Raw genomic sequence first — 25,515 nt, 5'->3', positions numbered from 1 at the left:
TGTTGTGTGATTTTTAACTTTATCTACCCCAGTCCAACACCGGCACCTCCACACCGTTTCCAGTGGACGCAGCCCACATCTCCCGCTGCTGCCAGTAAACTGTACAATGCTGATGAAATGGTGCAGTACCTGCACTTATGAAAAATTTACAACTTCTGACGATACTAGCTACTCATTCACTGCTCCATCTGATACATGACATTGGAAACTTAGTGCAGGAGGCTGAAATGAAATGAACAGCTTTAAAACAAAAACCTCTTGGAGCTCAAAGCCTTCAATGAGAGTCTGAGCCCGGTGATAAGTTCAGGTAACCTTTATTGCGACCCAACGTTGTTACAGCTTCAGATCCCCCCAGCAAAAAGGTGTAGAAAAAGTAGCTGCTTTTTAAATAGCTTAAGGTAAAAGAGTGCACCCCCACCCCACACCACCTCACCTTCTTTACTATGGTCACCACCGAGTTGTCAGTTTGTAATTGGATCCTTGGTACAGCCTTAACTGTTGGAAGTATTGCCTCACTCAGCAATTTCAACCCATACCCTGTAAACAAGTAAGTCTTTCCCCACTCAATGACCGATGGCAGTGGTGAGCAATGAAGAGTCAAGCATGCTGTTGTGGGTCTGGAGTTATGTGTAGGCCAGACCTGGTAAAGGATGCAGCTGGGATGACTGAGTGAATCCTTCCCCACAACAGCAGTTTCTTTCCCTAAAAAGGGATGTGAGTGAATCAGATGGGTGATGGCCCCCAAACATTCATTTCTTCATTAGGTTCTGAACTCCAGATTTCTGACCGAAAGCCAATTCCACCATCTGCCACGGCGGGATTCAAACCTGGCAGTCCCCGGAACTGGGTTGATAGTTCAGTCAATCAGGCAATTGGCTATCCCTCCTTTAATCCCCCTGCGATGGCACATGAACTCGCTGGTGGGCCGGTGGGCTAGCAGGTTGGAGGCCTGGGTAAAGACCTTCCCACACTCGGGGCAGCTGAAGGGCCTCTCCCTGGTGTGGACCCGCTGGTGCCTCACCAGGTCGGAGGCATAGCTGAAGCCCTTTCCGCACTCGGGGCAGGTGAATGGCCTCTCCCCAGTATGACTGCGCTGATGAGTCTCCAGTATAGAAGGGACACGGGAAGTCTTTTCCGCAGTCGCCACACTTCCACGGTTTCTGCACGGGGAGGGATCCATTGGGTTTCTCCATGGCAGAAGCTTCAGTTGCACACAAACACATGTACAGCCCCTCCCTGCCGTGAATTCCTCTTTCCAGGCCGTATAACTGCTTCAGGTTCCACAATCAGTGCGCTGCAACACTAGGGTCTCTCATCCAGTCCCATTGATGCTGAAGACGTGCTCCAACAGGAACCAAAAGGCTTTGCTCCTTCTCACAGAATCATGGTCAAAAATTGTTGCAGTCCTGAGGGATTGAGTGACTGTCGGACATTGACGTCGAAATGAGGACTGCAGAAGCTGGAGAGTCAGAGTTGAACAGTGCGGCGCTGGAAAAGTACAACAGGTCCGGCAGCATCTGAGGAGCAGGAAAGTTGATGTTTCGGGCATCAGCTCTTCATCTGTTGATTTTGAAACTTCCGTCTTCAGATCATCAAATGCTTTGTAAAAAGAGATTGCAAAAGTCATGACTGTCAGTGCAAGGTAGAAATTCAGAACAAGCAATTCTACTTTCTGCATAACACTCTTTTCTTTTGTTATTCCACACTGAATATGGAAAGGACCATCCCACTCTCTTTCTCCCCTCTGTTCTCACACCGCTCTAACTAATTCTCCTGAAGAAGTTGATTCAGGATCTTCCAGGGGCAGAACAGCAAAAACTTCAAGACTGACATCTCTCTGAATTTTGGATAACTCCACTGCTGAGAGTGAGCAGGTCTGATTTTGGGAAGCTCACAAAATAATGTCAGTTCAGGGTGAACCTGCAATGCAAGTTCTTGAGGAACAACCAGACATGAAGTGGTTAACATCCCTGGAAAGGAGAGAGCAAGATGAGATATCAAAGGCATTAACACCGACACCAGGGAGAAACTGAACATACAGATGTGGCAAGTCAGAGTCAGAGATAGACTGCATGGAAACAGTCCAACTCATCAATGCCAACCAGATATTCTAAATTAATCTAGACCCATTTGCCATCATTTGACCGATATCCCTCTAAACCCTTCCATTTTATATTTCCATCCAGATGCCTTTCAAATGTCATAATCGTACAAGCATCCACCATTTCCTCTGGCAGCTCATTCCTCACACGCACCACTCTCTAAATGAAAGAGTGAATTTAGCACAGTGAATCTATCTTATCCATAGTGCCCAGGGGTGTGGAGGTTAAGTTAGCACGGCCAATCCATGCTAACCTGCTCATCCCTGGGCATTGTGGGTAAGTTAGCACAGCCAATCCACCCTAACCTGCACATCCCTCGACGATATGGGTAACTGAACACTGCCAATCCACCTGAACACATCCAAAACAGAACGCTATGGGTCATTTAACATGGCGAATCCACCCCAACATGGACAAAGTTACATATAACACAATAAAAGGTTACAGTCCAACAAGTTTATTTCAAAGCACCGGCTTTCGGAGTGCTGCGTCTTATTCAGTTGGTTGTGGAGTACGAGATCATAAGACACAGAATTTATGGAAAAACATTACAGTGTCCTGCCACTGAAATTATATACTGAACAAACCTGGATTGTTAAGTCTTTCATCTTTTAGAATGGGTTGCAGGTATCAATAATATGCAAGTTCTAGAACTTCCTGTCAGGCTCCTTCTCGAGATAACTTAAGGTTTTATAAGAAAAGGTGACATCTCAGCTCAGATAATGCATGAAAGGAGTGAGGTCAGAGTCTATCTGTATCCCAATCTTGAGTCAGCCCGCTTCGATTTGCAAAATGAAATTTACAAAATATTACATGTATTGGCTGCCTGCATTTACTGCCAGCACATTGTGCATTTAGAGCTATACAGTCATAGATGGACAGCTTGGAAACAGACCCTTCAGTCCAACTCATCCATGACGACCAGATATCCCAACCCAATCAAGTCCCACTTGCCAGCAACTTGCCCATATCCCTCCAAACTCTTCCTATTCTTTTCCCCTCCAGACTAGCCTCCACCATTTCCTCTGGCGGCTCATCCCATACACATACCACCCCCTGAGTGAAGAAGTTGCCGCTTAGGTCCCTTTCACACTAAACCCATGCCCTCTAGTTCTGGACTCCCCCACCCCAGGGGAAAGACTTGGTCCATTTATCCTATCCAAGCCCCTCATGATTTTATAAATCTCTGTAAGATCACCCCTTAGCCTCTGACGCTCCAGGGAAAACAGCCCTAGCCTATTTAACCTCTCCCTATAGCTCAAATCTTCCAATCCTAGCAACATCCTTGTAAATCTTTTCTCAACCCTTTCAACTTTCACAACATCTTTCCGATAGGAAGGAGACCAGAATTGCATGTAATATTCCAACAGTGGCCTAACCAATGTCCTGTGCAGCCGCAACATGACCTCCCAATTCCTGTACTCAATACTCTGACTATTAAAGGAAAGCAGACCAAATGCCTTCTTCACTATCCAATCACTATCCTATTCTTCACTACCTGCGACTCCACTTTCAAGGAGCTATGAAATTGCACTCCAAGACCTCTTTGTTCAGCAATACTTTTTAGGACCTTACCATTAAGTGTATAACTGCTGCTAAGATTTGTTTTCCCAAAATGCAGCACCTCACATTTATCTGAATTAAACTCCATCTGCCACTTCTCAGCCCATTGGCCCATCTGATCAAGATCTTGTTGTAAACTGAGGTAACCTCCTTCGCTGTCCACTACACCTCCAATTTTAGTGTCATCAACAAACTTATAGCTATTCCTCTTATGCTCACATCCAAATCATTTATATAAATGATAAAAAGTACAGATCCTTGTGGCACTCCACTGGTCACAGGCCTCCTGTCTGAAAAAAACAACCCTCCACCACCACCTTCTACCTTTGAGCCAGTTCTGTATCCAAATGGCAAGTTCTCCCTGTATTCCACGTGATCCAACCTTGCTCACCAGTCTCCCATGGGGAACCTTGTTGAACGCCTTACTGAAGTCCATATAGATCACATCTATTCTCTCCCCTCATTAGTTGCCTTCGTTAGTTCTTCAAATACATTCATTCAAGTTTGTGAGACATGATTTCCCACACGTAAAGCCATTTGACGATCCCAAATCAGTCCTATCCTTTCCAATATATGTACATCTTGTCCCTCAGTTGGATTTCCTCCAACAACACAGACGTCTGGCTCACTGGTCTATAGTTCTGTGGCTTGTCTTTACCACCTTTCTTTAACAGTGGCACAACATTATTCAACCTCCAGTCTTCCGGCACCTCACCTGTGACTATCAATGATACAAATATCTCACCAAGAGGCCCAGCAATCACTTCTCTAGATTCCCACAGAGTTCTAGGGTACACTTGATCAGGTCCTGGGGATTAATCCACTTTTATTCATTTCAAGGCATCCAGAACTTGCTCCTCTGTAATATGGACATTTTTGAAGATGTCACCATCTATTTCCCGACATTCTATATCTTCCATGTCCTTTTCCACAGTAAACTCTGATGCAAAATACCCGTTTAGTATCTCCTCCATCTCCAGCGGTTCCACATAAAGGCTACCTGACTGATCTTTGAAGGGCCCTATTCTCTCCCGACTTATTCTTTTGTCCTTAATGCATTTGTAAAACCCTTTGGATTCTCCTTAACTCTAGTTGCCAAACCTATCTCATGTCCCCTGTTTTCCCCTCCTGATTTCTCTCTTAAGTATATTCCTACTTCCTTTATACTGTAAGGCTTCACTCGATCTATCCTGTCTATACCTGACATATGCTTCTTCCATTTTCTGAACTAAACCCTCAATTTCTCCAGTCATCCAGTATTCCCTATACCTACCAGCCTTTCCTTTCACCCAAACAAGAATATACTTTCTCTGGACTCTAGTTATCACAGTTCTGAAGGCTTCCCATTTTCCAGCCATCCCTTTACCTGAAAACATTAGTACACAATCAGCTTTTGAAAGTTCTTGCCTGATACCGTCAAATTTGTCCTTCCTCCAAATTAGAATTTTTGAGCAAAATAGAATGTATCTGCAAATCTAATGCTGCAAATTCAAATTCATCCCCATGAAGAGTGTGGTTCTATGTGTGTAATAGAGAAACCCTGTTTCCATGCTGTATATCTATCTGTCTATTTGATAACAGATGCTTTATTTCTGTTGGCGCAAGTATGTTTGTAAATCATAGCTGGATATTAATAGTTAGATGTAAAGGAGAGAGAATTCCTCAGGTAGAGCACTATCAGAATCCTGGGAGACCCCTACTTCAGATTCACTTGGACTGGTTGACAGTCTGGGAGAATATGGATTGGGTCTCGATTGAATAAATGTTTTATTTTTCCCGAACCTGTAAAAGGGGGTGTTAAAGCTTCAGCAGAAATCCAGCAGAGCTGAGAACAGACCAACATCTTACTCTGTGGGAACAGGGAGATCAACAGTTGACAGACAAATCCGGACCTGAAATCCAAGCCGACACCAGACTACCCTGTGATCAATGCTTTGAAGAGCAGCACCAACCCTCTACCTTTAGTGAGTGTCCCATTTGACTACCCCCTCGATATTCAGGATCCAGTCCTTGCCATCCTGAAGCCATGTCCCTGTAAGGAGTTTCAGATCATAATTATTCTCTTCAATGTGTTCAGTCAATTCATTCACTTCTGTTACAATGCAGCTCACATTCAGTTTTTAGTTTCAGTTTCTGTGATCTTCTGAATCCAGTTTTGATTGCTGGTATATTTACTGTCCTTCTCCCTTTCTATCATTCTCTGATGTTCATTTCCACATCACGACATTGCTCACCAGACTTGATTTGGATTGGCCAGGCTAAATTGCCCAGTGTCTAGGGAGGTGCAGGTTAGTCGGGTTAGACATGGGAAATGCAGGGTTATAGGTTCATAGTAAGAGAAGCAGGAGTCAGCCATTTGGCCCATCCTGCCTGCTCTGCCATTCATTAAGATTATGGCTGATCTATCCATCATCTCAGCTCCTCCTCCCTGCAGTGTCCCAACTATACTTAATTCCCCAATTATGCAGAAACCCATCTAATTGTGTCTTGAATATACTTAACGAAGCTGCCTTCTCTGCTTCCTTGGGCAGAGACTTCAACAGTTTCACTATTCTCCAGGAAAAGCAGTTCCTCCTCGTCTTTGTCCTAAATCTACTTCCCCTAATCTTGGGGCCCAGTCTCATCTACCAGCAGAAATGACTGGATAGGGTTGGGTTTCATCCCCACAGAGTAATGAATTCCCACTTTCCACCAAATCCCAGATGTACTCACTCACTCAGTTGCTGTCTCACAAATGAAAGATTTCATTGTAACTTCTTCTGCTCTGAGTAAGGGCAAAACATTTTTGAAAGCTGCTCTGAAAGTCCAGTCTTCACAACAACACCTCTGCTTTCACTGAAGATGACTAAAGTCATACAGCACAGAAACAGAACCTTTGGCCCAACTCATCCGTGCCAACTATATATCACAAACTAATCTAGTCCCGTTTGCCAGCATTTGACTCATCCCTCTAAACCCTTCCTATTCAAGTACCCATCCAGTGGCTTTTAAATGTTGTCATTGTACCAGCCTCCCCACTTCCTCTGGCAGTTCGTTCCATACACGTTCCACCCTCTGTCTGAAAATATGTTGCCCCTCAGGTCCCTTTCCCTACTCACCTTAAACTTCTGCCCCTTTAGTTCTGGATTCCCCTACCATGCAGAAATGACCTTGGGTATTCACCCTATCCACACCCCTTATAAACTTCTTTAAAGGTTACCACTCAGCCTCTGATGCTCCAAAGAAAATATCTCCCTGGCCTATTCAGCCTCTTCCTGCAGCTCAAACCCTCCAAATCTGGCAACAGCCTTCTAAATATTTTCTGACCCCCCCCTCAAAGTTTCATAACATCTTTCCTACATCAGAGAGACCAGAGTTGAATGCAGTATTCCAAAAGTGGCCTAACCAATGTCCTGTACAGCTGCAAAATGATCTCCCAGTTCCTATACTGAATACTCTGACCAATAAAGGAAAGCATACCAAACACCTTGTTCACTATACTGTCTGTGTAAGACTCCACCTTCAAGGAACTATGAACCTGCACTCCAAGGTCTCTTTGTTCTGTGACACTCCCCTTAACTGTGTCAGTCCTGCCTGGATTGCTGGACCAAAATGCAACACCTCACATTTCTCTGAATTAAACCCCATCTGCCACTCCTTGACCCATCCGATCAATTCTAATTTATGCTAAACTCTCTTTCCTCTCGTATTCCCTAGAAGGTGAAAATCTCTGTTCCACATACTCTCCCTCCATTCTCTCATTGCTGAACCTAATCCCTGCTGTACCTCATTCTGAAGGGTCTGTTTCATGCTGATTAAAAGGCCCACACTCAGGGGGATCTAATGGAAACATACAGAACACTGAATGGCCTGGACAGAGTAGACTTTCAGAGGATGTTTCCATTGGTAGGAGAGACTAGGACCTGAGGGCACAGCCTTCGAGTAAAGGGAGGGCGTTTTAGAATGCAGATAAGGAGATACTTCTTCAGTGAAAGAGTGGTGAATCTATGGAATTCATTTCTACAGAAGGTTGTAGAAGCCAGGTCACCGAGGATATTTAAGACTGAGGTAGATAGGTTCCTGAGTATCATGGGGATGAAGAGTTCCAGGAAGAGCCCGGGAGAATGGGGTTGAGAAACCTATCAACCACGATTGAATGGTATGAACAGACCTGATGGGCTGAATGGCCTAATTTCTGCTCCTATGTCTTATGGTCTCTTGCTATCCTGGCCACAGAGAGAGAATTGGGAGCAGGAATTGGCCATTTGGTCTTTCGCGCCTGCACAAGCATTGAACAGATCATAACTGAATATGGATCTACTTACATCTAAGTGAATAGGCTGGAACTTTTTCCCTGGAACATAGGAGGTCGAGAGGTGGCCTTATTGAGGTTTATAAAATCACGAGGGGCATAGATGAAGACCAATATCAGCTGTTGTTTCAAGAATAGGGAGCAATCTTTTTAAGGTGAGAGGAGAAAAATTTTAAAAAGACACAAGGAGCACATTTTTCGTTTAAGAGAGTGGAGTGTGTGTCAAATGAATGTCCAGAGGGAGTAGTGAATGCAGCTACAGTAACAACATTTAAAATAAGTTTGAATAAGTGCACAAATAGAAAAGTTTCAGAAGGATATGGGCCAAACATTGGCAGGTGTGACTAGTTTAGTTTGTGAATATAGTCAGCATGGACTAGTTGGACTGAAGGGTCTGTTTCTGTGCTGTGTGACTCTGTATCTGTTCTATACTGGTCTTAAAACCATTTTCTTGCCTTCCCCCAAAACCATCCACTTCTTTGTTCATCAAAGTCAAATGAACTCAGCCTTGAATACATTCAATGACCGGCCTAACTGCTGAAAGATATCCACACTTCTGAACTCAATTCCTCTTGCTAATATATCACTTGCCTTGCTGATTGCTTGCTGCACCTGTCTGACAACTGGCAGTAACTGGTTTCGAAGGACGCTGAGGCCCCTTTGTCCATCCACACATCTTTCCTGATGAAGAGCTCGTGCCCGAAACGTCGACTCTTCTCCTCAGTTGCTGCCTTACCTGCTGTGGTTTGCCAGCGCCACACTTTTCAACTCTGATCTCCAGCATCTCACTTTCGCCACATCTCAACATATCACTCCGTAAACAATGCACCTCCTTTCTGCTTTTTTTAAACATACATCAAAGGCTATACCTTCACATTGTGGCACTGCGTTTGCAAAGTGAGACACAGACCTGGATCAACTTTTCCAGAGTCTGTCCCCTCCCTCGATTCACTCTTTCCTTTCAGTTGCTACAGATCAATAATTGAACCCCAAAATGAAAACAAAATGGAAAACGTGGTGACAAAAACACTATTATACTCACAAATTTTAGACAGAGGAAGGAATTTATAGTCTGGGTTGAGGTTTAATCTTCATTCAGTGACAAAAGAGCAGCATCAGCGGCTTCATAGCTCACGGTCCAACTTCCGCATTTCGACAACGGCCGACTCTGATTGGCAGGAGGACCAGACGCCTTCGGATCCTCCAAGGTTCTCCATTGGTCCATGGAAAGGAGCTCGTGCGCACTTTCTGCGGACACGCAGGAGTATGCGCAGTACTTTGCTGACACCGGCAGACATGCGCAGTGCTTACTGACACCGTGGAGCATGCTCAGTATGCTCTGTCACGATGCTGGTGTTACCGACAAATCTTCGAGTTAAAAATCACAAAACACCTGGTTATAGTCCAACAGACTTATTTGGAAGCACGGGTTTTTGGAGCGCTGCCCCTTCGTCAGGTGGTTGTGGAGAATAACATGGTAACACAGAATTTATGATCTTCTGATCTTATACTCCACAACCGCCTGATGAACGAGCAGCGCTCCGAAAGCTAAGTGTTTCTAAATAAGCCGGTTGCACTGTAACCTGGTGTTGTGTGATTTTTAACTTTGTACACCCCAGTCCAACATGGGCACCTCCAGATCATGACAAATTTTAAGTGTCCAAATGCGAATACGAGAGAAAAATGCCAACGCCATTTTTTTTTGCTGAAATGTTTTTTTTCCCCATGTGCCTTCACGTTTCATTACTTTTGCATTTTGTCTGGTTCTCAACGTTCCTGCCTTTACCTCAGGGTAAAGGTATTCCAAAACTAGAGGATATAGGTTTAGTGTGAGGAGGAAAGATTTGAAGAGATTCAAAAGACTCAGCATAGAACATTCACCCCCTACAGGGCGAAAGTGACGACTGCAGATGCTGGAGATTAGGGTCGAGAGTGTGTGCTGGAAAAGCACAGCAGGTCAGGGAGCGTGCGAGGAGCAGGAGAATCGACGTTTCCAGCAAAACCCTCCATCAGGAAATAGCTATGTGAAATTGCAGAGCTGTAGCATAATCGAGTGGGTCTGGATGGGATGCTGTTGGGAAGGTCGGTGTGAATGGCCTGTACGGATGATATGATTCCACTGCCTTAGCCACGCGTATATTGAGAAATGATTGCCCCAAGTCTGCTGTGGGAGGAGTGGGTTCGTTCGTGAGACATTGATACCAGTTCTGGAGAAGGTAGGATTGTGCTGTCTCTCTCTTCACACTCTGCTCCCCCGTCCATTTTCTCCCCGCCCACTGCCCCCTGCCCATTCCCTCTCCTCACATTGCACTCCCAATCTTTCCCCATAACCCTCTGAACCGCAGTACTTCTCTACTCCCCACCCTCTGTCCCCCTCTCCATTTCTCTCCCTTCTCCACCTCCACCAGCGCCCCTCCCCGTCCTTTCTGGTGCCTCAGCCCTCTTTGATCGCTGTATCAAGCCCATTTAAGGAGAGAGAGAGAGAATTGGTGGTGACGATTCTACCTGGCAAACAGGGTGTGCGAGGAATCACTAATTTTAAAATTGAGAAAAGCTAAAACCATATATTCAGAAACGTTGTTAAAGTCTGGAAGAATGTTCTTTTGTTTTAAAAAAGCTGTAGAAATCTTTCTGAAACTTGCATTGATATATGCACAGTTAGGCCACAACCAAGGACAGGCTGTTAGAGTGAATGAGTGAATAAACGACAAGTCCCACCTCGCCAATGAGGAGAAAGTGAGAACTGCAGTTGCTGGATATCAGAGTCGAGAGTTTGGTGTTGAAAAAGCACAGCAGGTCAGGCACCATCCAAGGAGCAGGAGAATCTACGTTTCAGACATAAGCCCTTCACCTTCCCCTCTCCAGTGTGTGTTGTGAAACTGCTGAACTGCTTAATCATTTCTAGTGGCCGAGCAGAGGCTGATAACAAGTTTGGAGCACACGAGAATGACCTCAGCTGAGACCTTGGATTCATGTCTCACGACAGGAGACCCAGCTACAGAATGCACACACACACACGCACACTCTCTCAAGTACTCACACAGTCGTGCGGACCCTCTCTGATAGACAGGCTCTCTCTCAGACAAACATGGATACACCCCTCACACTCACATCCATGCCACACGCCAGATGAAAAGCTGAATACTTCTCTGGAAAAACTGCCGAACAATGCAGGAGAATGGCACAACGGGTGTGTTTTGGGACCGTAAACCAAAAGAGAAACCATTCTCTCCTATTCATTCAAAGATGTCTTCAGTAGCTTTCCCGTATAACGGCGCTCTGTTCTGAACCTCGCCTTCTCATCTGCTCCCCCAAAAAGCTTTGACATAAATATTTCACAATGATATACTGGCCCAATGTGCACAGTTAAGATGACAAGCTCTGAGGGGTCTCCTGTTCTTTGTATCCTATGTTGAGGAGGGCAATGCTTGTGGTCACTCCGGTGTCAGAGAAAACTGTAGAAAGAAAAGGGTTTAATTTGGTTGACCGTGAGGGGTCTATACCTGAGCAGAATGGCGCAGCGGGAGCGTTCTGGGCCCATAACCCAGAGGTCGATGGATCGTAAACCATCCTCTGCTGTTGTTTAGTGCCTCCTTGAGCGACTTTCCATTGTGATGGCACTGTGCTCAGCATTTTGCCTTTCAAACAATATCCTGAGTGTTTCAGTGCCCCGTACCGATACTGTCGCGATGTGTGTGTGAGGGGTCAAGGACATGGGGGATTTCAGGCCCTCTAAAGTCATGGAACTCGATCTTGAAGACCGGAGGGCTGTAGGGTTTTGAAGTGGAATATGAGGCATTGTTCTTCCATCTGGAGCTGAGCTTTGCTGGAACACTGCTGCAAGCCTGAGACAGAGATGTTGGCCAGGGAACATGGTGGCGTGTTAAAGTGGCAGGAAAGCAGAAGCTCAGGGCCTTTTTTTGCGGGCAGAACCGAGATGTTCTGCGAAGCAGTCATCCAGTTTATACTTCGTGCTCCGTTGGGGAAACGGCACTGTGAGCAGCGAATGCAGTAGACTAGGTTGCGGCAAATGTGCAGGTAAAGTGCTGCTTCACCTGGAATGTATGTTCGAGCCTGGAAGGATATTTTGGAGGGAGCAGGTAAATTGTGCTTCTGAGTGAAATCACAGTTCGGAAAAACAGAATTTGGCAATTTAGACAGAGTTAATATTTGTTCGTCGGCGATATGTCTGCCGGTGCGCGATGGGAGCATAACCCAGAAGGGAAACCATCTTCTCTATTCACTCAATGTCGAGTTTAGCAGCTTTCCCGTATAACGGCGCACTGTTGTGCACCTCGCCGTATCATCTGCTTCCCAAAAATCTTCGACGTAAATATTTCACATTGATACACAGGCCCACTGTGCAGAGTTGAGATGACACACCCGTGGAGGTCTGCGGGGTCTTCTCCTGTTCTCTGTACCCTATGTTGAGGAGGGCAATACTTGTCACTGGTCACTCCGGTGTCAGAGAAAAGTTGAGAAAGAAAACGGTTTAATTTTCTGCCAGTAGAGAGGGCCCGGTTCCTGGGGACGGGCAAACGGCAGCAGAGAGACAGAATGAGAAGCAGCTGTTCATACAGTCATAGAGATGTACAGCATGGAAACAGACCCTTCGGTCCAACCCGTCCATGCCGACCAGATATCCCACCCCAATCTAATCCCAGCTGCCAGCACCCGGCCCAAATACCTCCAAACCCTTCCTATTCATATATCCATCCAAACGCCTCTTAAATGTTGCAATTGTACCAATCTCCGCCACTTTCTCTGGCAGCCCATTCCATATACGCACCACCCCCTGTGTGAAAAGGTTGCCCCTTAGGTCTCTTTTATATCTTTCCCCTCTCACCCTAAACCCTAAAGCCCTCTAGTTCTTGACTCCCCGACCCCAGGGAAAAGACTTTGCCTACTTATCCTATCCATGCCCCTCATAATTTTGTAAACCTCCATAAAGTCACCCTCCAACCTCCGACGTTCCAGAGAAAACAGCCCCAGCCTGTTCAATGTCAACTGGAACTTTACTCTGAGCAAGACTCAGCTGGTTCAAGCGGTAGGGCGGGGGCAGGGACGCCGGCACGCCGACCGTGTGGCTCGTTGGTCTAGGGGTATGATTCTCGCTTTGGGTCTTTGTCGACGCAGACGTGCGAGAGGTCCCGGGTTCAAAGCCCGGACGAGCCCGAGTTTCGTGAATCGCGTGAAAGTGCTTGTTTAATTTTCTCAAAAAGCACCTTCGTAAAACTGGGTTGGGCTCCCTGGAGGACCAATGGGACAGAAAGCAGCGAAGTGAAATGATTGGAGATAGCGTTGAATAAGTTGACGTGAGTGGTGCAGTGTTTGAGGGATGTCAGCGATGAGGGTCGATTGGAAATTTGGGACAGCTCTCTTCGGAGTACGGAAGTTTGAATACTGGCCTGATTGAAACTTTTCAAGTCATGCGAAGTCTAGACAGAGAAAGTAATGTAGTCAAAATGTTCCCACGCCTGAAAGGATCGGCAACGATTCGGCAGAGTTTTAAAGGCATGAGTAAAAGAACCGAAAGTGACATTAGGAAGAATGCTTTCGTACAGGGAGTGGTTGGGGTCAGTAAATCCCTAACTGACACTGACAAAGAGGCAGATTCATTAGACGCAAACGGGAATTCGGTGATCATGTTTAAAGTAACAATGTGCAGAATTACATGGAGAAGGCAAGAGAATGATACGAATAGAGACCCACGTTTACTTACTGTGTCGACCCAGCAGAGCGAAGGTGGGCCGCATGGCGTCTATTCAGAGTGAAATCACAAGAGAATGTGGGAAGTTAGAAAAAGTTTATATTTACACAGCCTCCATACGTCTGCGCAACGCCAGAGAAGACGACAGCAGTGAGGACCTTTGACATCAGTCTCGAACGTGCATGCCACGCGCCAGACGAAAGGCTGAAGGGACCTGTGGAGCGTCACGCTGCGCGTCCGAGCCGAGTGGCGCAGCGGGAGCGTGCTGGGCCCATAGCTCTGAGGTCGGTGGGTCGAAACCATCCTCTGCTATTGTTCAGTGCCTCCTTGAGCGACTTGCCTTTGCGATGTTTAGCACCTTGCCTTTCAAACCGTTCAAGTAAGGTGCTTTTGGAGGTCTGAGTGGTCTTCTCCTGTTCTTCGTCGCTTTCCTATGAACTGAATCGCAAAACCACTTCTCTGAGATGCCAATGAACTGATAACATTGAAACGCATACCTTGTGGTTTCGTGCCTTCCCTGCAGTAGTTCGCCAAGTCCGTTCCGACGTGAATGACAAGACGATCCGCATGTCAGAAACCGCATCCCGGGGACAGAATGACAAGCAGATGTTCTGGAAACTCTTTGCTGCTTGCAATTCTTGGAGCAAAGTGGAATGTATTTCACACTGAGCAAGTTTCAGCTGGCTCAGAGTCTCCAGTGTACGCTGCTCTCTTTCCCGCCAGCTCAGAGAGAGAACAATAGGAGGGACAAAGGAGTGAATAACGATCCGTGTGGGAGGGTGAATAACTGTTAATGGAGACCGTTAGGGGCTAACAATAAGTAGTGTGTCGTAGCAGACTATGTGATAACAAGGGCTCGTATGTGTGTGGTAGGGGTCAAGGACATGGGGGATTTCAGGCCCTAAAGTCATGGAACTCGATCTTGAAGACCGGAGGGCTGTAGGGTTTTGAAGTGGAATATGAGGCGGTGTTCTTCCGTCTGGAGCTGAGCTTTGCTGGAACACTGCTGCAAGCCTGAGACAGAGATGTTGGCCAGGGAACATGGTGGCGTGTTAAAGTGGCAGGAAAGCAGAAGCTCAGAACCTTTTTTTGCGGGCAGAACCGAGATGTTCTGCGAAGCAGTCATCCAGTTTATACTTGGTGCTCCGTTGGGGAAACGACACTGTGAGCAGCGAATGCAGTAGACTAGGTTGCGGCAAATGTGCAGGTAAAGTGCTGCTTCACCTGGAATGTATGTTCGAGCCTGGAAGGTTATTTTGGAGGGAGCAGGTAAATTGTGCTTCTGAGTGAAATCACAGTTCGGAAAAACAGAATGTGGCAATTTAGACAGAGTTAATATTTGTTCGTCGGCGATATGTCTGCCGGTGCGCGATGGGAGCATAACCCAGAAGGGAAACCATCTTCCCTATTCACTCAATGTCGAGGTTAGCAGCTTTCCCGTATAACGGCGCACTGTTGTGCACCTCGCCGTATCATCTGCTTCCCAAAAATCTTCGACGTAAATATTTCACATTGATACACAGGCCCAGTATGCAGAGTTGAGATGACACACCCGTGGAGGTCTGCGGAGTCTTCTCCTGTTCTCTGTACCCTATGTTGAGGAGGGCAATACTTGTCACTGGTCACTCCGGTGTCAGAGAAAAGTTGAGAAAGAAAACGGTTTAATTTTCTGCCAGTAGAGAGGGCCCGGTTCCTGGGGACGGGCAAACGGCAGCAGAGAGACAGAATGAGAAGCAGCTGTTCATACAGTCATAGAGATGTACAGCATGGAAACAGACCCTTCGGTCCAACCCGTCCATGCCGACCAGATATCCCACCCCAATCTAATCCCAGCTGCCAGCACCCGGCCCATATACCTCCAAACCCTTCCTATTCATATATCCATCCAAACGCCTCTTAAATGTTGCAATTGTACCAATCTCCGCCACTTTCTCTGGCAGCCCATTCCATATACGCACCACCCCCTGTGTGAAAAGGTTGCCCCTTAGGTCTCTTTTATATCTTTCCCCTCTCACCCTAAACCCTAAAGCCCTCTAGTTCTTGACTCCCCGACCCCAGGGAAAAGACTTTGCCTACTTATCCTATCCATGCCCCTCATAATTTTGTAAACCTCCATAAAGTCACCCTCCAACCTCCGACGTTCCAGAGAAAACAGCCCCAGCCTGTTCAATGTCAACTGGAACTTTACTCTGAGCAAGACTCAGCTGGTTCAAGCGGTAGGGCGGGGGCAGGGACGCCGGCACGCCGACCGTGTGGCTCGTTGGTCTAGGGGTATGATTCTCGCTTTGGGTCTTTGTCGACGCAGACGTGCGAGAGGTCCCGGGTTCAAATCCCGGACGAGCCCGAGTTTCGTGAATCGCGTGAAAGTGCTTGTTTAATTTTCTCAAAAAGCACCTTCGTAAAACTGGGTTGGGCTCCCTGGAGGACCAATGGGACAGAAAGCAGCGAAGTGAAATGATTGGAGATAGCGTTGAATAAGTTGACGTGAGTGGTGCAGTGTTTGAGGGATGTCAGCGATGAGGGTCGATTGGAAATTTGGGACAGCTCTCTTCGGAGTACGGAAGTTTGAATACTGGCCTGATTGAAACTTTTCAAGTCATGCGAAGTCTAGACAGAGAAAGTAATGTAGTCAAAATGTTCCCACGCCTGAAAGGATCGGCAACGATTCGGCAGAGTTTTAAAGGCATGAGTATAAGAACCGAAAGTGACATTAGGAAGAATGCTTTCGTACAGGGAGTGGTTGGGGTCAGTAAATCCCTAACTGACACTGACCTTTAGAAACACTTTGGGAAGCGGATTTAGAGGAGAATGAAAGATGACCGGTCCGATTGAGCAGAGACAGTCCAGACACCGTCCCCTTGTTGAAGAGGCCGGGAGGTTGACTCTGATGTTCTCGGCACATGAACTGATCTGAGACATTGAAAGATTTGTCGTTCCTGCACATCAGGAATTCAAACCCCTTCTCCCCTGCGAGCCAATGAGAGAACTCGAGAACAGGCAAAACACTGAAAGGCTGGAAGGGCGACGGCCCCGGAGTAAGAAAGCTAGTTCCTCGTGACATGGATGTGTCTGCAGACTGTCCCCGGTATCTCCACAAGAGATCTCCCAGGCTTGATTATGGAAAAGTAAAACAGATAGACGACAATTGTAATTCTAGGCGGGGAGGCTGATTTATAAAATCATTAAGCGATGGTGCAGCCCGTGGTTGTGACTGTCTCTGTGGCGCAATTCGTCAGCGCGTTCGGCCCTTAACCGAAAGGTTGGTGGTTCGAGCCCACCCAGGGGCGGTGTGTTCGCTGCCTTTCTTTGACTTCGAAGGTGTGCGCTTTTAATGGGGTCAGGAAAATGTTCCCCAAACCGAAATCTTCTCCACCAAGGGGTTTCTGAATTGAATTAATGCCTAACGGAAGGGACTGCGTCTGCCGAGAAGACCAGACCAAAAGAGAAACTCGGCAGGTTTGACAGTACCTGTCGGAGAAAACAGAATTTTGAAATGTTCCCTCTGATTCTCTTTCCACAGATGTTGCCGGACCTGCTGAGTTCCTCCTGCAATTTCTAACTGAAAGTTCATTTCATCTTTTGGGGTGAAACACCTAAATATCTGCAAACATCATGTGCAGATATTTAACCCTTTCGAATCACTGTGAAGTGATTGGATTCAAAAACTCTGCGATGATTCACACTTTCTCAGCTCCACAGGCAGAATGACCTGGGAAGTCAAGCTGTCAGTGTGGTTCTGTATTCGTGGGCCGAGTGGTTAATGCGATGGACTTGAAATCCATTGCGGTTTCCCCACGCAGGTGTGAACCCTTCCCAGTACAAAATGAGAAATGTCGTCGAAAAGAAAGGGAGCTTGCTCCCCGGCTTCTTCTTTAAGATTCAAATAAGTGTAGGGCGAAAAATATTTCACTCAAATTGGGACTGGTGGGAATCTGCAACCCACTGCCTGTTCGGGTGGAACAAGCAGATACCCGCAGAGCTTCTTTTGAGGCTATGAGCAAAGTGTTTGGAAATGAGACTAGAACAGTGAGGTGCTTGAAATCGTGATCGAAATGAAGCAGGCACCTGAGGACAAGGGTGTTTCCTTTGCCAGTGAAAGATACTGCTTCATAAAGTTGGGCCTGTGGAAGGGAATCAGTGACGGTGATTATCTTTGATTGTTCACCTTGTGAATGAACCCATTGCTGCGCATGTCCGTGTTAACGTCAGAACTCTGCAGCATGGTGGCGTTCGATACGCACAGGGCCGGGGCGCAATGGATGATGCATCTGACTCCACCTCCCTGTTTGAAATGCAGCTCACAGCTTCTTCACGCACCCCAATTAATCTTTCTCATTGTCCTGAAGACGGCATACGGTTTGAATTCCCGATCTGCGGGAATGAGAATCCTTTCACTGTCTCGCGTCAGTAAATGTCCCTGAGAACATCTGAGTCAACTCACAGCGCAGTCAGATGAGGGGAAGCTGAAATAGCCCCACATGCTGCTCACGGGCACATTTTATTCTCCCCAACTCAACGCCTCAACCACTGCGGCTCCTGGGAGTGGAAAAGAAACAATCACCAAAACCCAGTCTAAGCTCTGTGAATCTTCAGAAAATCAGCAAACGTTCATCCCTTCGGATTTTCTATCCTGGGCTGAGAGGGATGGGTTTTGTCACTCTTGTAGGACATTGCAAGTGGATGTTTTGCAAAAAAAGCACCACAATGCAATCTGATTAATCAGGACCTGGATGTTTTCGGTCTTTGAATGTCAGTGTTGTGCTCCAGAACTTTGCTGTTCACAGTTTATAATACTTATCTTCCCAGTCCCCTGTATCACTTGTCGAAAATGTTTAATTTGTGTCTTGTAATCCTTTCACTGTCTGCTAATGAGGATAGCGTTTCTGTGTTTTACCTAAATTATCTTGGCCTTGCATACCTCAAGCCTCAAGCTAATTTCACGAGAAACCTTCTCCAGTTCAAAAGCCAACTGTTAATGATGGCTCTGTTCCTTGTCACGTGTCCAATTTCAGATCGATGTTGTTAATGTCCCTTATACTCCTTCAGATCCAGGTTTCGCTCACAGGGCTAGAACAGAACTGTCACCAAATACATTTACCAATCTACGTTCATCCTATCGATTGTATTAGCATCATCAACACTTCTCATCAAAATAACTCGAGAGACTTTCATCACAATTTTCTGTGAACAGTTCTACATTAGCTTTGCTGAATGAACCCCACATTTCTTGAAGTGGCTCCTTATTTTCGGCCCTGATTATTAATCTCTCTACGCATGGGAATGGATCCTTCCCAACCGCTCCATCTCTCATCAATGTGTTTCGTTCAATTCGATCTCCCATCAGCCTCCTCTGTCCTGATCAAATCCAGGGGAACAGGAAACGTTGGGGCTCTGGCGCGGACAGGACAATCCCAATACTCACCATTCCTGTTAGAAATATTCCATGAGAAAGTTTAGACCACAACTTTGGGCGTGTAGTTGTGGCCGAACACTTAAGGTGTTGGCGTAGAGATCCTTTGGGGCTCCCCCGCCCAGGGTGGTAACCTGCTGGCTATGCTTTCTTCGCTGGCGATTTTAAATGACTTCTTGTTGGTTGCATTATCGCTCAAACTTCACAAAACCCGTCTCAATAAAGACCCGTTTTCTCATGTCTGGGAATTGATTGCCATGCAGGAAACTCGGGTTCTGAACAAACAACGTCCCAGACTCACAACGTCAGCTCTGTTTCCCTTTCCACAGATGCTGCTCGACCCGTTGGCTTTCTGCAGTATTCTCTGTGTTTATTAGGCACAAGTGCTGCTTTTCATTCAAGAACTTCAATCCCTGTCCTCAGGTAACTGACTCTGGTCAGTGGCAATTGGTTCTTCTGATCATTAAACTGCCCATTCCCACCGCTTCTTCTCCCATCATGACCAACAGCCCCAGGAAATCTCCAGTTATCCTTCTTTGCTCCAAAGCGAACATTCTCCACCTTGGGAATGTCTCCCCAAAATGGAAATTCCTCATCCCTAGACATGAGGCAAGACGTACAATTGGAAGAGATTTTGGCAAAATATTGTCAGTTAGGAAATGGAAAAATGTTCAAATGTTCATGAAGCAAAACAGAAATCCCAGTCTCCAGCTTTGTGAACCTTTAGAAACACTTTGGGAAGCGGATTTAGAGGAGAATGAAAGATGACCTGTCCGATTGAGCAGAAACAGTCCAGACACCGTCCCCTTGTTGAAGAGGCCGGGAGGTTGATTCTGATGTTCTCGGCACATGAACTGATCTGAGACATTGAAAGAATTGTCCTTCCTGCACATCAGGAATTCAAACCCCTTCTCCCCTGCGAGCCAAGGAGAGAACTCGGGAACAGGCAAAACACTGAAAGGCTGGAAGGGCGACGGCCCCGGAGTAAGAAAGCTAGTTCCTCGTGACATGGATGTGTCTGCAGACTGTCCCCGGTATCTCCACAAGAGATCTCCCAGGCTTGATTATGGAAAAGTAAAACTGATAGACGACAATTGTAATTCCTGGCGGGTAGGCTGAATTATAAAATCATTAAGCGATGGTGCAGCCCGTGTCTTCGAATGTCTCTGTGGCGCAATTGGTCAGCGCGTTCGGCTGTTAACCGAAAGGTTGGTGCTTCTAGCCCACCCAGGGGCGGTGTGTTTGATGCTCTTCTTTGGCTTCGAAGGTGTGCGCTTTTAATGGGGTCAGGAAAATGTTCCCCAAATGGAAATCTTCTCCACAGAGGGTTTTCGGAATTGAATTAATGTCTAACGTAAGGGACATATTTCTTGAAGTGGCTCCTTATTTTCGACCCTGATTATTAATCTCTCTTCACATGGGAATGGATCCTTCCCAGCCGCTGTATCTCTCATCAATGTGTGTCGTTCAATTCGATCTCATCTCTCCACAATGAATGTCCCAGGCTTTATTATGGAAAAGTAAGACTTATAGACGACCAATGTAATTCTCGGCGGTGAGGCTGAATTATGAATTCACTGATAGCCTCCCCTAAGCGATGGTGCAGCCGGCGCAGTCACATTTCTCTATCGCACTGTTGGGCTGTGCGTTCAGCAGTTTACCGGGAGGTTGGTGATTCAACCCTGCACAGGGGTGGTCTATTTGCTGCTCTCCCTCCAACTGCGAAGTTGTCTGCTTTTCATGGGGTCAGGCAAACAATTTCCAGAACAGTTGCTTCTCATTCTGTTTCGCTGCTGTCGTTTGTCCCGTGTCCAGGAACCGGGCCCTCTCCAATGGCAGAAAATTTAACCTTTTTGTTTCGAAACTTTTCTCTGACACCTGAGTGACCAGTGACAAGCATTGCCCTCCTCAACATAGGGTACAGAGAACAGGAGAAGACCCCGCAGACTTCCACGAGTGTGTCATCTCAAATGTGCATATTGGGCCAGTATATCAATGTGAAATATTTATGTTGAGTGTTTTGGGAAGGAAATGAGAAGGCGAGGTGCAGAACAGTGCGCCCTTAGACGGGAAGGCTGCAAAAGATAACATTACGTGAATCGGAGAGAACAGGACATGGCGGATTTCAGGCCCTGAACCCATAGGACAGACGGATGGGAGTGGAAGACAAGAAGAAAGAGAGACACAGAGTGAGCGAGAAAAGGGTGAAGTGTCAGAAAAACAGAAGTTAAGGAAAAACATAGAGAGACTGAGGAAGGGATACAATTCCAGTGGGTCCCAGCTTTCTCTGTGGTTTCATACACTCCCTCTCATCCATGAGAGACAAGCTCTGCTCCTAGAATCTACGTCAGTCTGGATGGTTCAGGGACGGTGTTTAGCACACTTGCTTTCATTTTTCACACCGTTGAGTGTTGGAGTTGGGACGTCATGTTGAGGTTGTACAGGATGTTGATGAGGCCACTTTTAGTTTCTGTTCATTAATATGTAAATCCCAGAACTACTTTTAAGTCACATTCTCCAGATAACTTCAGGTTTTATAAAAAGAGGTGACATCTCAGCTCAGTCAATGCATTAAAGGTGTGAGGTTTGAGACTGTCTGCATCCCAATCTTGAGTTAGACTGGTTGTATTTTCAAAGTAGGGATTTATAAAATATGACATGGCTTGACTGCCTGCAGATTGCGCACTTTTTGAGGAAAACTGAATGTATCTGCAAATATAATTCTGAAAATCCGAATTCACCCCATAGACTTGTGTGTGCATAAGAGAGTGTGTGTTGGTATGCTTGGTAAAGTGTCATAATTTGGAGATGCCGGTGTTGGACTGGGGTGTACAAGGTTAAAAATCACACAACACCAGGTTATAGTCCAATAGGTTTAATTGAAAGCACTAACTTTTGGAGCGCTGTTCCATCATCAGGTGGTTGTGGAGAACACAATTGTAAGGCACAGAATTTATAGCAAAAATTTACAGTGTGATGTAACTGAAATTGTACGTAGAAAAATACCTTGATTGTTTGTTGAGTCTTTCATCTGTTCATAAACCATGATATTTTCACTTCTTTCATATGTAAATAGAGTCATAGAGATGTACAGCATGGAAACAGACCCTTCGGTCCAACCTGTCCATGCCGACCAGATATCCCAACCCAATCCACTCCCACCTGCCAGCACCCTGCCCATATCCTTCCAAACCCTTCCTATTCATATACCCATCCAAATGCCTCTTAAATGTTCTCAGGTTAACTGTAACAATTGGTGTTAGCTAACATCAATTGTTACAGTTAACCTGAAAATGTAACTTATGTAAATTTTAATAAGTTTTGCGATTTACATATGAGAAAAGTGAAACTATCATGGTATTCGAACAGATGAAAGAGTCAACAAACAATCAAGGTATTTTTCAATGTATAATTTCAGCTTCATCACACTGTAAACTTTTGTTATAAATTCTGCGTCTTATAATTGTGTCCTCCACAAACACCTGATTAAGGAGCGGTGCTCCGAACGCTAATGCTTCCAATAAAACCTGTTGGACTATAACCTGGTGTTGTGTGATTTTTAACTTGGTAAAGTGTAAGTGTGATGGAGTGTAAGGCTGTGAAAGGCTGTATTTGTGTGTGTACCTGAGAGAGACCGTGTGGATAAAAGCGAGGGGTTGCATTTTGGTAAAACAAACAACGGCAAGACTTGTACAGTAAATGGTAGGGCCCTGGGTCTTGTTGGAGAACAGAGAGACCTGTTTTTTTTGGGGGGGGGGGGGTGGAGGGGAAGTTTCAGGTACATAGTTCTTTGAAAGTTTCATCACCGGTAGACAGGGTAGTTAAGGTGGTGTTCAGCACACTTGCTTTCATTTTTCTCACCATTGAGTGTTGGAGTTGGGACGTCATGTTGAGGTTGTACAGGATGTTGATGAGGCCACCTTTAGTGTACTGAGTACAGTCCTGGTCACCCTGTTATAGGAAGAATACTATTGGAGAGGGTGTGGAAAAGCTTTCCCAGGATGTTGCCTGGACTGAAGGGTTCAGGTTATAAGGAGAGGCTTGTACCTTTTTCACTGGAGTGTAGGAGGTTGAGGGTGACCTTGTAGAAATTTACAAAATCATGAAGGTTGTCGGTAAAGTGATTAGCAACTGTCTGTTCGTTTAGTGAAGGAGAATTAAAAACTAGGGGACTTTTTTTTTTAAGGTGAGAGGAGAGAGATTTTAAAAGGAACCTGAGGGATAACGTTTTTACACAGATGTTAGTTTGTGAGTGAACGAACTTCCAGAAGTGATAGACGCAGGTATAGTTACAACATTTAAAAAAACATTTGGATGGTGTAATGAAGGTGTAGGTGTATAGTGTACCTTTTGACAGAGAGGAAACGAGCAAGGACTGACTGAAAGCACAAAGCGTGCTGAATAATTTAAAAATGTAACGTTTGGTTGAAACAAATAGCTGGAGTTGTGTTGCCATGGAACAAAAAACAAATTCCAATTTGGCCAATCAGTTTAAAGTATGCTCCTGATACCAAAATCCTATCGAATTTGAATTTTACAGTTTGGAATGACACCAAACCAACGAAATGATCTGATGTTTTGGGGTATAAAACCAGACATTTTGAACAATTAGAGGGGAAACAGCAAAGACAACCAAGCAAGCACCAACAGAAGGCCAGCTGGATATCTCCCTTGAAGAGGCAGGTTCTTCCATTTCTATCATTGGGTGACCCAAATGAGACATTTTCACTGATCACTGCACAATGATCTTCCTGCTGGATTTTTTTCAGGGGGCACAGTTTCTGGTGAGAGAAATCCTGTATCCTGGGAAGGTGGGTAAATAAGAAAAACTGCTGGTAATAGCATTTTAACTGTGGAACCGCCAGCTCTTGTGGGAGGAGTGCAATCCTCAAAAACATTTTGGAGGAATACTGTTTTACTGTGAGACTGAAAACAGTTTTCCCACTGAACGTTAAACAGATACTGAGAATGTAAAACGTTATAAAGTGTGTTCCTGGGAAATGGAGGAGAATTGAACTTGCCAACATGAACCAAACTTTGCAGAGAAAGGAAATTTCCTGGGACGGAAGAGGTTGATAGCAGTCAATAATTGTCAGATTATTTGATGAAGATAACAGCTCATATGAGGTGATTACTGGGGATCCCAGAAGATTCATATAGAACTTAAAAAATCTTTAATTAGGTTTGAAACATTGTTTTGTGTTTTGATTGATAAGGTTTATCTAAAGGAAGAAATCTGCTAACTTTAAAAAAATCAAGGTTAAGGAGGGACAGACTGATTGTATGATTGAGGACAGATAAAAAGACATTTATTGACAGTGAGGTGGGAGTAGAGCTCAAAGTGATACAATTCTAAAATTTCCCTCTGTGAATGAATGGAAAACTGCTTAAAGATTGGCTCCTGGTCTTATACTTCACCAATTTAGATTGCTGGTTTGACAACTCTTGTAATCATAGAATCCCTACAGTGTGGGAGCAGGAGATTTGGCTCATCGAGTCCGCACTGACTCTCTGAAAAGCATCCCACCCAGACCCACCCCATACACATCTCTGCACACTGTGGGGCAATTTAGCACGGACTATCCACCCTAATCTGCCCATCTTTGCGACCATCGCCGGAAACTGGAGCACTGAAAGGAGGGCAAAGGAATGTGCAAATCCCACACAGTCGCCAGACGGTGGGATCGAATCCGGGCCCTTGCAGTATGAGGCAGGAGCGCTAACCACTGAGCCAGCGAAATGGCTGATCTGTAAAACATTGAGAATAGCTAAAATGATGTATTTAGAAACATCAATAAAGTCTGACAGCATATTCAATTGCTTTAAAAAAAAACTGTAGACATCTTTCTGAAACTTGCAGTTAAGCCACAGTTGAGAACAGGCTGTGAGGGAGGAATGACCTATTCCTAGTCTTGTGAAATTGGTTCAGAATATGTAGAAATAGAGTCATAGAATTGCAGAGCACAGAAACAAACCTTTTGGTCCACGCCGACCATATATCCTAAATTCATCTGGTGATCTGTTTGCCAGTATTTGGCTCATATCTCTCTCAACCCTTCCTATTCATATAGAGGCCTTTCCAGAACCCATCCAGAAGGCTTTTACATGTTGTAAATGTACCAGCCTTGACACACGGCCTCTGGCAGCTCATTCCATACACGTACTACGCTCTGCGTGAATATTTATCCCTTTTGTCCCTTTTAAATCTTTCCCCTCTCACCCTAAGCCGATGCCCCTCTTGTTTTGTACTTCCTCTAACCTGGGGAAAAGACAGACAAAATTGAGCAGCCAGACAAAATTCAAAAACAATAAAATGTTGAGTCTCGGGAAAACAAATTTGTGGCACCAGTCTTTTTTTCTCTCCTATTAGCATTTAGACTGAAAATATGTCATTTACACCACCTCCACAAGACAGACTACGCATGCTTCTCGGTGTCAG

General features: G+C 45.6%; 1 long non-coding RNA gene and 3 other non-coding genes across 4 annotated transcripts; 3 read left to right on the top strand and 1 right to left on the bottom strand.

Moving 5' to 3' along the window:
- Nucleotides 1–298: 298 nt before the first annotated feature.
- Nucleotides 299–9,113, bottom strand: LOC140460705 (uncharacterized). The gene is made up of 2 exons (XR_011954298.1): nucleotides 8,999–9,113; nucleotides 299–1,599 (listed from the first exon to the last, which is right to left on the bottom strand). It is a non-coding gene; the product is annotated as an uncharacterized lncRNA (long non-coding RNA).
- Nucleotides 9,114–13,041: 3,928 nt separating this feature from the next.
- On the top strand, nucleotides 13,042–13,131 carry trnap-ugg (transfer RNA proline (anticodon UGG)). The gene is given in 2 exon segments: nucleotides 13,042–13,077; nucleotides 13,096–13,131. It is a non-coding gene; the product is annotated as a tRNA-Pro (tRNA).
- Nucleotides 13,132–15,920: 2,789 nt separating this feature from the next.
- trnap-ugg (transfer RNA proline (anticodon UGG)) lies at nucleotides 15,921–16,010 on the top strand. The gene is given in 2 exon segments: nucleotides 15,921–15,956; nucleotides 15,975–16,010. It is a non-coding gene; the product is annotated as a tRNA-Pro (tRNA).
- An 869-nt stretch (nucleotides 16,011–16,879) lies between these two features.
- Nucleotides 16,880–16,953, top strand: trnak-cuu (transfer RNA lysine (anticodon CUU)). The gene has a single exon. It is a non-coding gene; the product is annotated as a tRNA-Lys (tRNA).
- Nucleotides 16,954–25,515: the final 8,562 nt, after the last annotated feature.

This window comes from Chiloscyllium punctatum, chromosome 36 (genome assembly GCF_047496795.1).
Source record: "Chiloscyllium punctatum isolate Juve2018m chromosome 36, sChiPun1.3, whole genome shotgun sequence".
Lineage (NCBI taxonomy): Eukaryota > Metazoa > Chordata > Chondrichthyes > Orectolobiformes > Hemiscylliidae > Chiloscyllium > Chiloscyllium punctatum.
This window is presented reverse-complemented; position numbering and strand designations above follow the sequence as displayed.